At 49.4% G+C, this 12318-nt stretch overlaps 1 protein-coding gene across 2 annotated transcripts in view; it reads left to right on the top strand.

Annotated features, from left to right (window-relative positions):
• The first annotated feature begins 2101 nt into the window (after nt 1-2101).
• The window catches only part of ZFHX3 (zinc finger homeobox 3), a 234171-nt gene continuing 223954 nt past the window's right edge, over nt 2102-12318 (top strand). For both annotated transcript variants that reach the window (XM_032424047.1, XM_032424048.1), the window contains exon 1: nt 2102-2422. The gene's annotated coding sequence lies outside the window, so the exon portion shown is untranslated. The remainder of the gene's footprint in view (nt 2423-12318) is intronic.

Below are 12318 nucleotides of genomic sequence, written 5' to 3' on the forward strand. Positions count from 1 at the left end.
CCCCCCCCCCCCCCCCCCCCCCCCCCCCCCCCCCCCCCCCGGCCCAGGGCCTTCTGCCCAGCACCTCCACCTCCTTCCAGATTACTTTATAGCTGGTTCTTTGGCATTTAGCTTTTATTTTATTGAAGATATTTATCTGTCGGCCCACCAGCTTCATGATGTCACCAGATGATGAGGTCGTCCCCTGTTAATAAAAGTTAAGATAAAGCAGCGAAATTAGATTTTCTGGGAGTATAAACATTTTCTTAGTGTCTTTATCTAACGGGCTAACGGGTTGCTCCCAGGTAGACACAGGAGCTTGGGGCTCCGAATGTTCCTGAAGACCTTTCCAGGGACATCTCTGTGTTGTGTGTTACTTGCGTTATTGCTAGCATCATCATCTTCATGCATTATTCATAGTCACTTTTTCAATTAAATTATTAATTGGTTTTCTTTAAGGTGTTCTCAACTCATGTGGCTAATATAAATAATAGTGTGTTTTGAAAACACCACCTGTTCTTGGGTCTGAAGTCAGGTGGTCTGGGAACAGCTCGGCAGTGATCACACTCTAGTTTGCAAAATCATCCTCCACTTTCCTTTTTTGCTCTCCAGTCCCCCTCCCCACACACTCTCTCATGTGTGACAGAATTTGGCTTGTGCTCTCCTTTGTCCCTAATCGGATATTATTCCCTAGAGGCAGTCTTTTCTCCCAGGGCCCTAGCTGAAGAAAAAAAAAATGTTTGGAGTCTCTTTTCTGGACTAAAATGTAAACTGTAGAGAGGGGTTGTCTGTCCCCAACAGGTTGGATATTTACGTGAATTTGAACCCAAATTACGTTGTGCAGAACGCCTTCTACATGGAGACATGATAGTTTTAATCAGCTAGGCATCCTCTTTCCTCCTGCCCCAGTGTGTGCTTAATGCTAACATGAGTCCATACATACAGCTTTTTGCCTCGTGAGCTTATTATATTTCTAACACTTGCATGGTTCATTATTGTGCAGTCGGAAAGGACTCTCAAGGCTGTGGGGCCAGCCTGGGTGGGTGGCTTTCAGAAAGGGAAAAGCAGGTGCCTTTCTGTGCTGAGAGAATCAGGAGTAAAATCAGACTGAGCGTGGGATTCTGACAGGGAGGACAGGGGACTTCCGGTGAGATTTCTGTGGTGCCGCCTTTGCATATCAGAATGGAAAAGGTGAACCTGGGGAGATATAAAAGTGTCCAGCAATTGCTTTGACCAACTGGGGTGGCCCCATTAAATTTGACCTGGCAGTGGAATCTCCCTGTGAAGGGCATGATGTATGCCTTATCTGAAATGATGTGGCTTTTTAAGGCAAGTCTCGTAAAAAGACTGTAAGCTTAATTGCAAGCTGCGGACTGCTTTTCTTCCTTTCTCTCTTCTTTCTTTCTCTCCCTTGAAAAACTCTATCCTTAAACTCTCAATGGAGAGCCGGGATGTTTTTCTAAGTTTCTGCAGCTGAAAAACAGAAGTGCTCTGTAAAGCAGTTAATAGGATGGGTGTGTGTTTCAAATAAATTCCTGTCCACATTGGCTAATGTCCCCATGCTAGAGTGGCCTGGCTGTGACGTGGATGGGGCCCAGAGACCCATGGCTCCGGTTCTGAGGCCCCAGGCTCCTTTTTGTGGCCGAGGGCGCGCCCCTTTCTTCTCGCCCGATTCTAGGCCGGCCTCTGACTTTTGATGAGAGAGGGGTCAGCGCCTGGGAAGGACCGGGCTTTGTTCCCGCCGGGCCGGTTCCCAGGGCGGCGCAGGCTCAGCCGCCCAGGGCTCCCGTCCCCGGGCGCGGGGCCCGGCCTGCCCAGAGGCCCGTGCCCGGAGCGCGGCTGTGTGTCCCCGTGTCCCCGCGGGCGCGGCCGCCGCCGAGTACCCGGCCTGCGCCCGGCACGACTGTAGATGTCAGGCTTTGCCCGGGGAGCGGAGCGGCGGCGGGGCTGTGAGTTTCAAATTAACCTTCCGCTTTGTTGCTGTGTAATGTGGATCCCCGAAGGCCCCCCGCCCCGCCCGCCCCTCTTCCCCGGGCGGTGAGCCTGCAAACTGCGAGTTGAGCTTCATTTACATAAAGCGATTCCGGGCGGGCGGCGGGCGGCGAGCCGGCGGCGGCGGGCAGGCCGGGGACCCGGACGCGAGCGCCGCGCCCCGTGGGTGAATCCCCGCCGCGCGCCCGGGGGACCCTCCCTCCCCGGGGAGGGGCGACCGCCAGCCCCCGGCCGCCACCATGAGCCCCCCTCCCCTGCCTGCGGTCCCCCTGCACCTAGCCAGAGCCACCTCGGAGTCCCGGGGGCGGCGGGAGGTGGGGAGAATGCCGCCTGGGGTGCTTAAGTTCGGGGCTCGGGTGCCGCTGGAATTTCCCATTGTCGTGCGCGCCGTGGCCCCCGTACCTGCGAGTGCCTCCTCCCTCTGGAGGTGTGCGGAGCCTTTGTGTGCCAGGTGAGTGGAGCCTCCCTGCTACCCCCCCCCCCCCCCCCCCCCCCCCCACCGGCCAGCCCGCCCGGTTCGCACAGCCGGCCTAGAGCGGCGGGCAGGTGCTGCAAGTCTTGGCTGAACTTCCCATTCTCTTGGGGCATGTGGGGGAAGGGCAGGCTGGATGCACTTGAACTAGTAGATTCCAATTGGAACCTACCTGGGGTGAGAGTGTCTAAATTCTGCTGGGCACAGAGTAAAGCCCTTCCTCCTTCCATCTTTCCTCCCCTCCCTCCTTCTTTCCTTCCTTCCTTCCTTCCTTATTTTGCTTTTGGATTAGTTTCTGCCTTCTGAATACTTGCAGTGCTAGTGTCATTTAAAAGTTTGGGTTCTTCCTCCTAAAAATGCACCCTTTTCAGCACAAGAGAAGTCACTGGTCAGTTTGAAACAATGCGAAGAATGTGCTTATTGTGGAGTAATTAAAGGGAGAATCAGAGGTTTGGAGCTGGAAGGCACCTTTTGGAGATCCACTTGCCCACCCTCTAATTTTAGTTTGTTCCCACTCTGGAAAAACATTTCCGTGGGGAGAGGGGTGGAGGAGAGGAAGAGCTGTGATGTTTGTCCTGTTAAAGGAGAAAGATTGCCCAAGTTAGGTCAATAGCAGGAAAAAAAAAAAGTAATCATTGCAGACTTACAGAGGGAAAAGAACTTTCTGGAAAATGGTCTTTTCTGCCTTGGACATACCTGCGTTATAAGAATGGCAAAACACAGTGCACTGCCTGGCTTAGTGGTGCACGGTACGTAAACTGGTTTAAATGAAACCCATCAGCAGGTGAATCCAGGAGGGTCATCACTGCCTCTACCCCCCTGTTTGTGTCATTTAACAGGACTGGAAGACTCTAAAAGCCATTGACAGATAAGTTCAGAGAGATCAGAGGGCCCCCACTTGGGCACAGGGAGAAGGCCTTTCCCTAGGCCCCGGGCCTGCTTGGTGGAATGTATGAAGGCAAAGCAAGGAAAACAAACTTAAGCCTTGAAGGTAGATAGTGAGAAAGTCACACGTCATCTTATTTCACCCCATGCTTTGAGATCCTTGGAGACAAGTCACTAAATAAATAGAGTATAATTTAAAGCTCGCTCCCACTAGCTGGGGAACTTTGTTTCTTTGCCATCAAGCAGCAGGTGCGAGTTTGCAGAGTTGGCCCCTCGAGTCCCCTCATTTCTAAATTCAGGAGGTGTCAAACCTTCATGTTCTTTTAATGGCTGTGGTTTCTGGATAGGTTTCAAGGGGAAACCCTAAAAATCCCGAGTTCCAGGAGGCTGGGCTGGAGCAGGAAGCCCGAGTGCTGGGGCAGAGGCCTGCATTGAGAGGAAAGCATATACCTTCCAAGGTAACCGATCCAGAGAGGCCACGGCCGGAATGTGGCCTGTTCCTTGTTATCACAACAGCCACAGGCGGCCCGAGATTCCAAATCCTTCTCCTTACCCAAGCCGAATGCGACGGGCGATTAAGGAACAGAGGTGGGATGTGTGGGAAGTCAGGAGGCCACAGTTCTAAATAATTGAAGGGTTTCAAGAATGGAGTCCTTGGAGAGAGGCCTACACCTGGATGTTTGCACACCTGCATTTTTGTTCATTCTCTTTTGCAGAGACCCCGAAGCCCCCTTTCAGAGCGTGTGTGTGGCTATGAAGGCCAGGAGAACTTTTCCTCTCCCCCATCCTTAAATTACAGGACTAAGGAGATTGTCTGCATTTAGTTTCCAGCATGTTTTCAGAGAGCGTGTAAGTGCCTCTCAGAATGGGCTAGGGTCACACTTTGCTGTTTTATTTAATTGCCCAAGTGTTATTTAACAACATGGGGCAGATGCAGAAGCAAGCACTTTTACACTTTAAAATCAGCCCTTTTGGAATCACAGGGAATTAAATGACTTGGAGACCTTCTGTCTTTCTGACATGGGTCACCTCCCTCTCCCAGCTCTTTTTGAAGTGCTGCACTTTCTCTGGGATAGAGCTGCTGTTTTCCAGTTCTCCTGAAAACAGTTTTGATTGACAGGGAACTATTGAGAAACACTTGGTAACTCTTCCAAAATAAAATAAATAAATAAATAAATAAATCTGAGCTGCTTCCCCAACCACCTGAAACTTTAATTTTGGTTTCTTCCCTTCCGTCTTTTATTTGCACAAATGAATACTCAGGGACGGTGGAAAGGACCCAAATAAAACAGTGCTCTCTGCAGGCCTCTGTTTGGCTCATTCCAACAGGACAGTGAAGTGCCTTCCTTCTTGCTGCTTTGGGATTGGCTTTAACTGCTGTGTAAACTCAGTGCCAATTGGACTGCCCAGTGGCAAGGAGCTAAAATAAGCGAGATTTCAGTTTTCATCATTATGACTTTAAATGATGATTACTAGACACTCCCAGGACAGGCCTGGCTCACCTTGGGGGACCCACAGGTGGTTAGTTTCTTAGAATAAATCTGTGATTGCGGAATCCTAGCCAAGTATCATCTGGGGCTGGTGAATGATTTAGCTTGATTCCTTCGGTTCTGGTCACAAGTAGGATCCAGAGAGAGTGTGCCCTTATTGACACTGTGTGCTCTTGGGCATTGGAGCTTTTTTGTTTTGTTTTGTTTTGTTTTTGTGCTTCTGAAGTGTTACTGTGAGAGCCTGGAAATACTAGAGGGCCCAGAGCAGACCCTTACCTAAGAAATGATTTGTGGACTTGCAGCAGCCTCATGTTACAACGTAAATATTTAAGTGACTAGGCAACATTTTATAAAAGCGTAGGGAACCGCTCTCATCACTAGAAAGGAAAGCGACTTGTTACACCCACTTTTTAGAGTATCTAGTTTGCTGTCTAACCTGAAAGGTTTAAGCCTCATCTTCTAGGAGACAGTGATAGTGATTCTTGTGGCCTGAAGAACCTTGCAAGCTGCGTCTCACACTTGCCAGCCTTACAGGGATAATGCACCTGACTCGGTAACCTCAACAAGTATGGTATGTGCTGTGGTTTATGCTTTCATTGGTTATTAAAATGGTTGCTCGCTCTTAGCCTGGCCTATTTCTGTAATGCTCGGCCCCCTTGGCCTACTCTGGTTCCCAAGTCTGGTGTAATTAACCAGGATGGGGGCGTTACCCTAAAAGCACAACAGGAAGGCAGATTCCATTACAGTGTACTTCATAGGGGTATCCAAAGGCTCTGGTGTGAGAACTTAGGTCATAATGGTGATTGTTAGAAGTCACAGCATAGCCCAGAACCACCATCCTCTGCCTCCGTTACGAGACTGCGGTCAAGGGAAACAGGGACCCGGTGTTAATAGAATCCAGGCAGGGGAATGCCTTTGCAGGAGCTAGTCTCCATCAGACTTGAAAGGGTGCCTTTTCTGTCCAAAGCACAGTGTCCTGAGTCCTTAGGCTGCTCAAATGGAGAAACATACAGAAGCTAAGATTGAGTCAAATTGCCCCGAGGGAGGAACTCTGGCGAAAATCTTGGCTCACTGGCAAGTCCCTCTCAAAATCCAGATTAAGGAGAAAAAGTACAAAATCAACAACTGTCAGATTTCCTTTCTATATGATTTAAAGTTGGCTGCCAGATTGTCACTTTGCACATGTTCAGAGGACAGTCAGATGTTAGAGGCTCCCCTCCCCCCAATGTGGTAAATGTCTCCTGTATGGACAGAAACTGGGGAATTGACAGCAGCTTTGTGCTGAAGCTTCACAGCAGTGTGACGACGTGAGTGTTTTTTGTTTTGTTTTGTTTTCTGGTTTCCATTCTTTGGGGCAGGGGACAGGATGGTGAGGACAAGGCAGTGAGTGGTCTAGCAGTGATGGCTGTGTTTCTAGAGAGTTCTTTGCCCAAGGAAGGTGCCTTCGCTTCTCATTTGTAACTTTTAGAGGTGATTTTTTTTTCCTTTGATGTTTCTTCCCTTCTTTTACCCTTAATTGCTGGAGTTTCTTGCTTTTGCAAAGATAGGGGTGTGAATAAAAATGGGAAACGAGACAGAGAAAGTTTGCTAGGTGACAAATTTGGCTGTATTTCAGAGTAAGACTTCTGTTTTGTTGGTTTTAACCCCAGACAGGGCCTCTGAGTAAAATGTCTCGGCTTAATCTGCCTTGTGGGTGTGCCCTTCTCCCTTCCCACCGGAGGGCCATCACGCAGTCTTGTCAACACGAGGATTAATGCCTGGGGGTTTTGGTGCACCCCTCCAGAGAAGCCTTAGCTGTCCTCCTGTGTCCTGGGGGTGGGGGTGGGGGCGTGGGGGGTGTTTAGGTGGTTCAGCTGCTCATGCTTTGAATTTTGTGCCTCCTCCGAGATTTTTCCATTCTCTTCCCTCCCTGAAGTGGGTCTCAGGCTTCCCTAGAAGGGGGGGAGTGGGGTGGACAGAGCATGCTCTCCCTTCCCACCCCCTGCTCCCTCTGGCTATTGCTGATTTGGGACTGAAGTCATGAAAACCCCTTTGCAGACCACTCTTGGGAAAGATGGGGAAGTGCCAATAGCCCTCTCCCCTTCTCTTCTGCTAATCACATAATGGCCTTAAAGGCTTTCTTAAATGATTATCTTGTCTTTAATTTTTTTAAGTGGGTCTTTTGGGGCAACATTTGGGAGTTTACAGAATATCTCCAGTCATCTGTTAGGAAGACTCTGAACTGGGAAAACTGGCTCCGTTGGGCTGTGTGAAAAGACAGTGGAATTTTCATCTGCTGCCGATTTCACGCACTGTCCTGAAAGTGATTTTGGCCACAAACCTTTGATCTGGGAGTGAGACCCTCCCCCCCCCCCCCCCCCCCGCCGCCGCCACTTCATGCTTCTGGAGGCAGGAATTGGTGACTGTTCAGACCTCCCTACTTCGTGTATGTGAGAGAGTGTGTGTTGGTGTTAATGTGTGTGGGTGTGAGAGCGTGTGTGGGTGTGTTGAGGGAGAGCTATTGCCCTGAAGAGAAGAGCTGGGTGTTTGGGTGATTGGGGCCAAGGCATGGTGGCAGCTTATAGGCTGGTGGGGGGGACACAGTGTGTAGACTTCCTCAGGGGTAAGAAGGGCTGAACTTCTTGGAGATTGGGGGCAGGGTCGGGGGGGTTGGAGGGGTGGGGGGCAAAAAAACAATTTTGCTGGTTTCTTGGTTGTGCCTAGTTTCATCCAGGAGTGTGACTGCAGAAGAATGTTTCTGAGTCTCCTGGTTGAGCTGGATTTGAATGAGCATCTCTGTTGTGGGCTCTGCATTTCAGTCTTAAACGGCCAGGTCACAGACAGCTGTGTAACTTCTCACTTGAATCTCTTTAGCCGAGAGGCTGGAGTCAGATGAGCGGAGGGAAGAAAAGACCAAGGGGTTTAATTTGATATTTGATTTCAGCCCTGCAGTCCCCCCCCCCGCCCCCCAAAGTCATATAAGTGCCTGTTCAAATATGGAAGTCTCCCTTCAGTGTATAAAAAGCTCTTTTCAAAAGAGTTTTAACTCTTGTAAGTCTATAAAAAGTACATATGTGTAGACGTGAACTTATTTGCTTCCCACACTTACGGTCTCTGAGTGGCCTGTTTTGGACAACTTTTCTCTTCCTGACATCTTTCTGTCCAGTGAAAATGTGCTAAAAAACACGTGTGTGCTTATTTTCCTCCTTTTTAACAACTTTTCCTTCTTCTTCTTCTTTTTTTTTTAAACAATTTTTCTTAACTGCTCAAGAAACAATGCAGGTCTCTTCCACCATTTCAGGCCCTGCTTCCTAAAATGCTCTTTGGCTCAGGGCCTTGGTTCTTAATGTACATTTGGCTTGTAGGGGGAGTGGTTTTTGCTTTCCTTGTAACAGCTCTGTATTTCTCCATGGAACATCTGCATCCTTGCTCAAGTGTCAAGTCGACTTCTAGACTCTTAAGAAGCCTGTGGATCACTGCTGAAGTGACTGTTACTATTTTTATTTATTTTTTTTAAGATTTTATTTATTTGAGCGAGACAGAGAGTGAGAGCAGGAGGAGGGAGAGAGGGAGAGGGAGAAGCAGACTCCCCGCTGAGCAGGGAGCCCAGACGCGGGGCTTGATCCCACGACCCTGAGATTACGATCGGAGCCGAAGGCAGACGCCCAACTGACTGAGCCACCCAGGCGTCCCTTGAAGTGACTGATTTTAAATACCACCTCTGTTCTGCCAGGTTCTTGAATGGTGTCACTTTTATATTCGATACGTAATTATTGCCAAGGGGGACAGGCTTTGATAAAGACTGTCAGTCTTATACCTGGCTGTATACACACTTGTTACCTGGGCCTACCTGGCTTCTAAAATGTAGCTCCCGGTAAAGGATGGCAGTAGTGAAAAAGATGCCCCTCCCCCACCACTGACATTTTCAAAGAAGAAGTTGAGGCTGGTTTTTCCTGCAGCAGGTATGAAACCCAGAGGTAGAGGTGTCTTTAGGGAAAGTGGAGAACCCCTACATTTGGGGAAAGGACCGTCACTTTATTTTGCCCTTGCCGGGAAAGCTATCACAATTGTCCGGACAGGGGAGAAATTGGCGAATAGAGGAAATCCTGGCGCAGACTCCCCAGTGTCTAATGGGAGGGAGGTGCAGTCTTCCTCATTGGTTGAAGGAATGAGGTAATTACACAGTAAAACTGGGGAGAGGTCAGTTCAGGATCAGAGAGCAGCTTATGAACCAGCCCTCATAAGGGGGGTTCTTTTGTTCACGCTCGGTTTTGTGGGAGAAGCAGAGGTGAATCAAATGAGCCTACTTCTGGGGGGAACCGGCTCCTGTTCTTCACTCTGCTTTAGCCTGTACCCGTCTGCCGGGATCCCAGACCTGAAGCCCTGCTCTGGTCTGGCCTAGCTGTGTGACTGTGGACCAGTCATTGAACCTCTCCGAGCCTCACTTCCTTCGTCTCTAAAATGGGCACAACACACGCTTCCCATCTATAGGGGGAATTCAATTCAGGAGAAAAACCATCTTCACAGCACTTAGCATGTTGAGTAGCCTCACCACAAATGATAGTGCCCATCCCCATATGCTTTTCCTTTGTGTTTCTTTTGTTGCGGCTGGTGGCCTCTGCTAGCTTTTGTTACCCAGCACCCTGGAAGAAATAAACTCAAAGGTCCAGCATTTCTTCGGCTCTTCCCTCATGGGCTGGGAATAAGGCCAACTCTTTTTGACATCCTGCAACTAAACGTGTTTAGGAGTGAAATAGACATAGCGTCCTCATCCTCCCCAGCCCTCCCCTCACGTGCCCCCCACCCTGCCCCCTGAAAGCTGGCAGGCGGCCTTCTAAGTGAGCAGCCCACTCAATGACCCACCTAGAGAGGCCTTCCCGGGCTGGCTTGTATATGCTAATAGGCCTGCCTTGTCCTGGCTTGTTCGTAGTGATTTGTGGAGGCATTTATATGCAAATACTATCAACTTGCTGAGTTAATTATCATGTGCCTCCCCCCCACCCCCACCCCTCCTGCTCTGCCTCCCAGCCTGGCTCTGCGAAGGGGACTGTTCTCATTCATCCCTGCACTCTTCCTGTCTTGGCCTCCTCCGTCCCTTGCCCTGTCCCCTTCCTGTCCCTGCAGGTCTGATTTCAGCTCCTTGCTGCTCTGTCGCCCATCACTGGAACCTCTCTGTCCTCAGGGTGGGCATGCAAGTGGCTGGCCCAGTTGAAATCCTCCATGAGTGGTGTCCCTTTCCATGCAGGGCGATCTGGCTCACAATGCTCTGAATTTTAAACCCCATTTTTTACCTACTAGTTTGAAAAACAGAGCTACCCAGACCTGTCAACCCTTGAGACTCAGTCCTCAGTCTGGTGAGAAAGTGACTGTTGTTTTAACATTATTATTATTATTATTATTATTATTATTATTTTCACGTGCCCACATTGTTTATACCACTAAATCTTGTTACCACTTCTGAGCATACAGAGAAACCATTTTGCGAAGGGGTTCACCCTCCAGCCCCCTGCCCCTGGAAACCTGAGTATTGAAATGTGCTCGAGTGGATCTCAGCTCTAGTTGCTTCCTGCTTATGTGTGAGCACTGTTGACATTTGGGGTTGGGTAATTCTTTGTTGGGGGGCATCCCTGACTTCTCCCCACTTAGTAGTACACATATCCCACCCCCCCCAAACAAAAATGTCTCTAGGAATTGCCCACTGTCTTTTGGGGAGGCAGAATCACCCCAGCTTGAGAACCACTGGGACAGAGATTACATTTATTTCTCATGGATAAAAAAAGATGGCAGATTCCTGCTTCCTCCCCCAAGTTAGACAGGTTGACCAGCCTCTGACCCAGAGATATCAGGTGTTGCCATTTGCTTAATTTTCTGGTCTTTTTAGCGTTTGAAAATTAAGACCCTTTCTTTTTAGGGCATGGTAATGGGCTCGTGTTTGAGGCTTTATCATTTTTGTCCTCTGGAGCCCTGTCCCACAGAAATAGAACCCAAGCCCTATATGTAATGGTATGTTTCCTAGCGGTCATGTTAACAAAAAGTAGGAAAAAAAAAAGCAGGTGGAATGAAGTCTAAAATCGGGGCGCCTGGCTGGCTCAGTCGGTAGAGCATGCGAGTCTTGATCTCGGGGTTGTAAGTTCGAGCCCCACATTGGGTATAGAGATTACTTAGAAATAAAAAATCTTGAAATATATAACATATACATCTATTTTATGCCCCCCGCAGTATCGCCATGACGCTCTTGTTTCAGCAGTTGGGACCAGCTGCGTTTCCAGCTCTCAGGATATGTATGTGGCTCGTGGCTACCCCATTGGACAGCTCAGCCCTGGCATGATTCTGGTGGTGGCTACCCTATTGGACAGCTCAGCAATATCTAGGATGATTCCAGCCCTTGTCAGCCCTGAAATCAAGCCATGTTCTACTGAGTCTGGGAGAAGGTTTTTTTCCTTCTTTCTTAAAGGAAAAAAAAAAAAAAAAAATGAAGGCTTTATGTTTATTCTCCGAAAAGTAGGCCTTGACTGCGCAGCTGCAGGAGCATGGAGGGAGCTGGGCCTCTAATCTCTGGGGGAAGCTCCCCCGGCCTCCCCTCCGTGGGGGAGGCCCTCTGGGCAGTACCCTGGGCCGGGCCTGGAAGGAGGGTAAATATTCTGAGGGCTCAATGTACTCTCTCACACCGCACAGACTAATGGTTCGGGTTAATTTTGTGTACAAGGCCCCTTTTGTTGGAGAAGGGGGTGAAAGTCCGCAGCTGTGACCGGAAACAGGGCAAGGGCCTACTGGGATGACCTTGTTTTGGAAAGTCTAAATGGAACACTAATGGCAGAGATCTAAGACGGGTGATGTATGTGTGTGTTTGACTGGGCCTGAAGATAAGGTGAAGAGTATTTTAAAAGTTACTTTAGTGCAACCTCCCAGATAATCGCAGGCCTGGGGCCAGTTACAATTTATGGTGAGCTGGTCGTCAGGCCTGTGTGTTGGCCTCATTTTATCTGTGGAGTCCAGGCTCTGTAGCTTAACTGGTTGGTGCTCTGTTTATCATTTTTTGGAGGGGGACAGTGGGGGCTCATCAGGTTTCTCAGGGAAGCAGAGCGACATTTTATAATGCACAAGGAGCTATTTATTTCTGCGACCGAGTGCCTTGGGACACCTCACTCCTAGCTGTCCCTGATAATAACGTAAGCTGGGGTATTGCAGCGTGAGGCCACACCTCCCACAGGGCCACAAGCCTGCCAAAGGTGTGAGCTAGGGAGGAGGTGTGGAGGCCTTGATATAGCTCCGGCCCCTGGGTTTCTTTCATCTCCGAGGTCAGCCTTTTCCTGTTGCCTCTCCAGTTATTGAAACAGTGTCTCTGGGCCGTCCAGCACACCCAGCACACGTTCCTACCAGACAGGATCACTTTGGGTGGTGAGATCCTAGCTTTTTCTGGACAGCAGATACGTAGTGGTGTCTTCTGTCACTCCTGGTACTCTTTCATCCCTGCATTGAGCCGGTCCCTAAACGCTGCCCTTCTTCTAGTTTAAAGAGATC

The sequence above is a fragment of the Phoca vitulina genome, unplaced genomic scaffold, assembly GCF_004348235.1.
Source record: "Phoca vitulina isolate PV1807 unplaced genomic scaffold, GSC_HSeal_1.0 scaffold30, whole genome shotgun sequence".
NCBI lineage: Eukaryota > Metazoa > Chordata > Mammalia > Carnivora > Phocidae > Phoca > Phoca vitulina.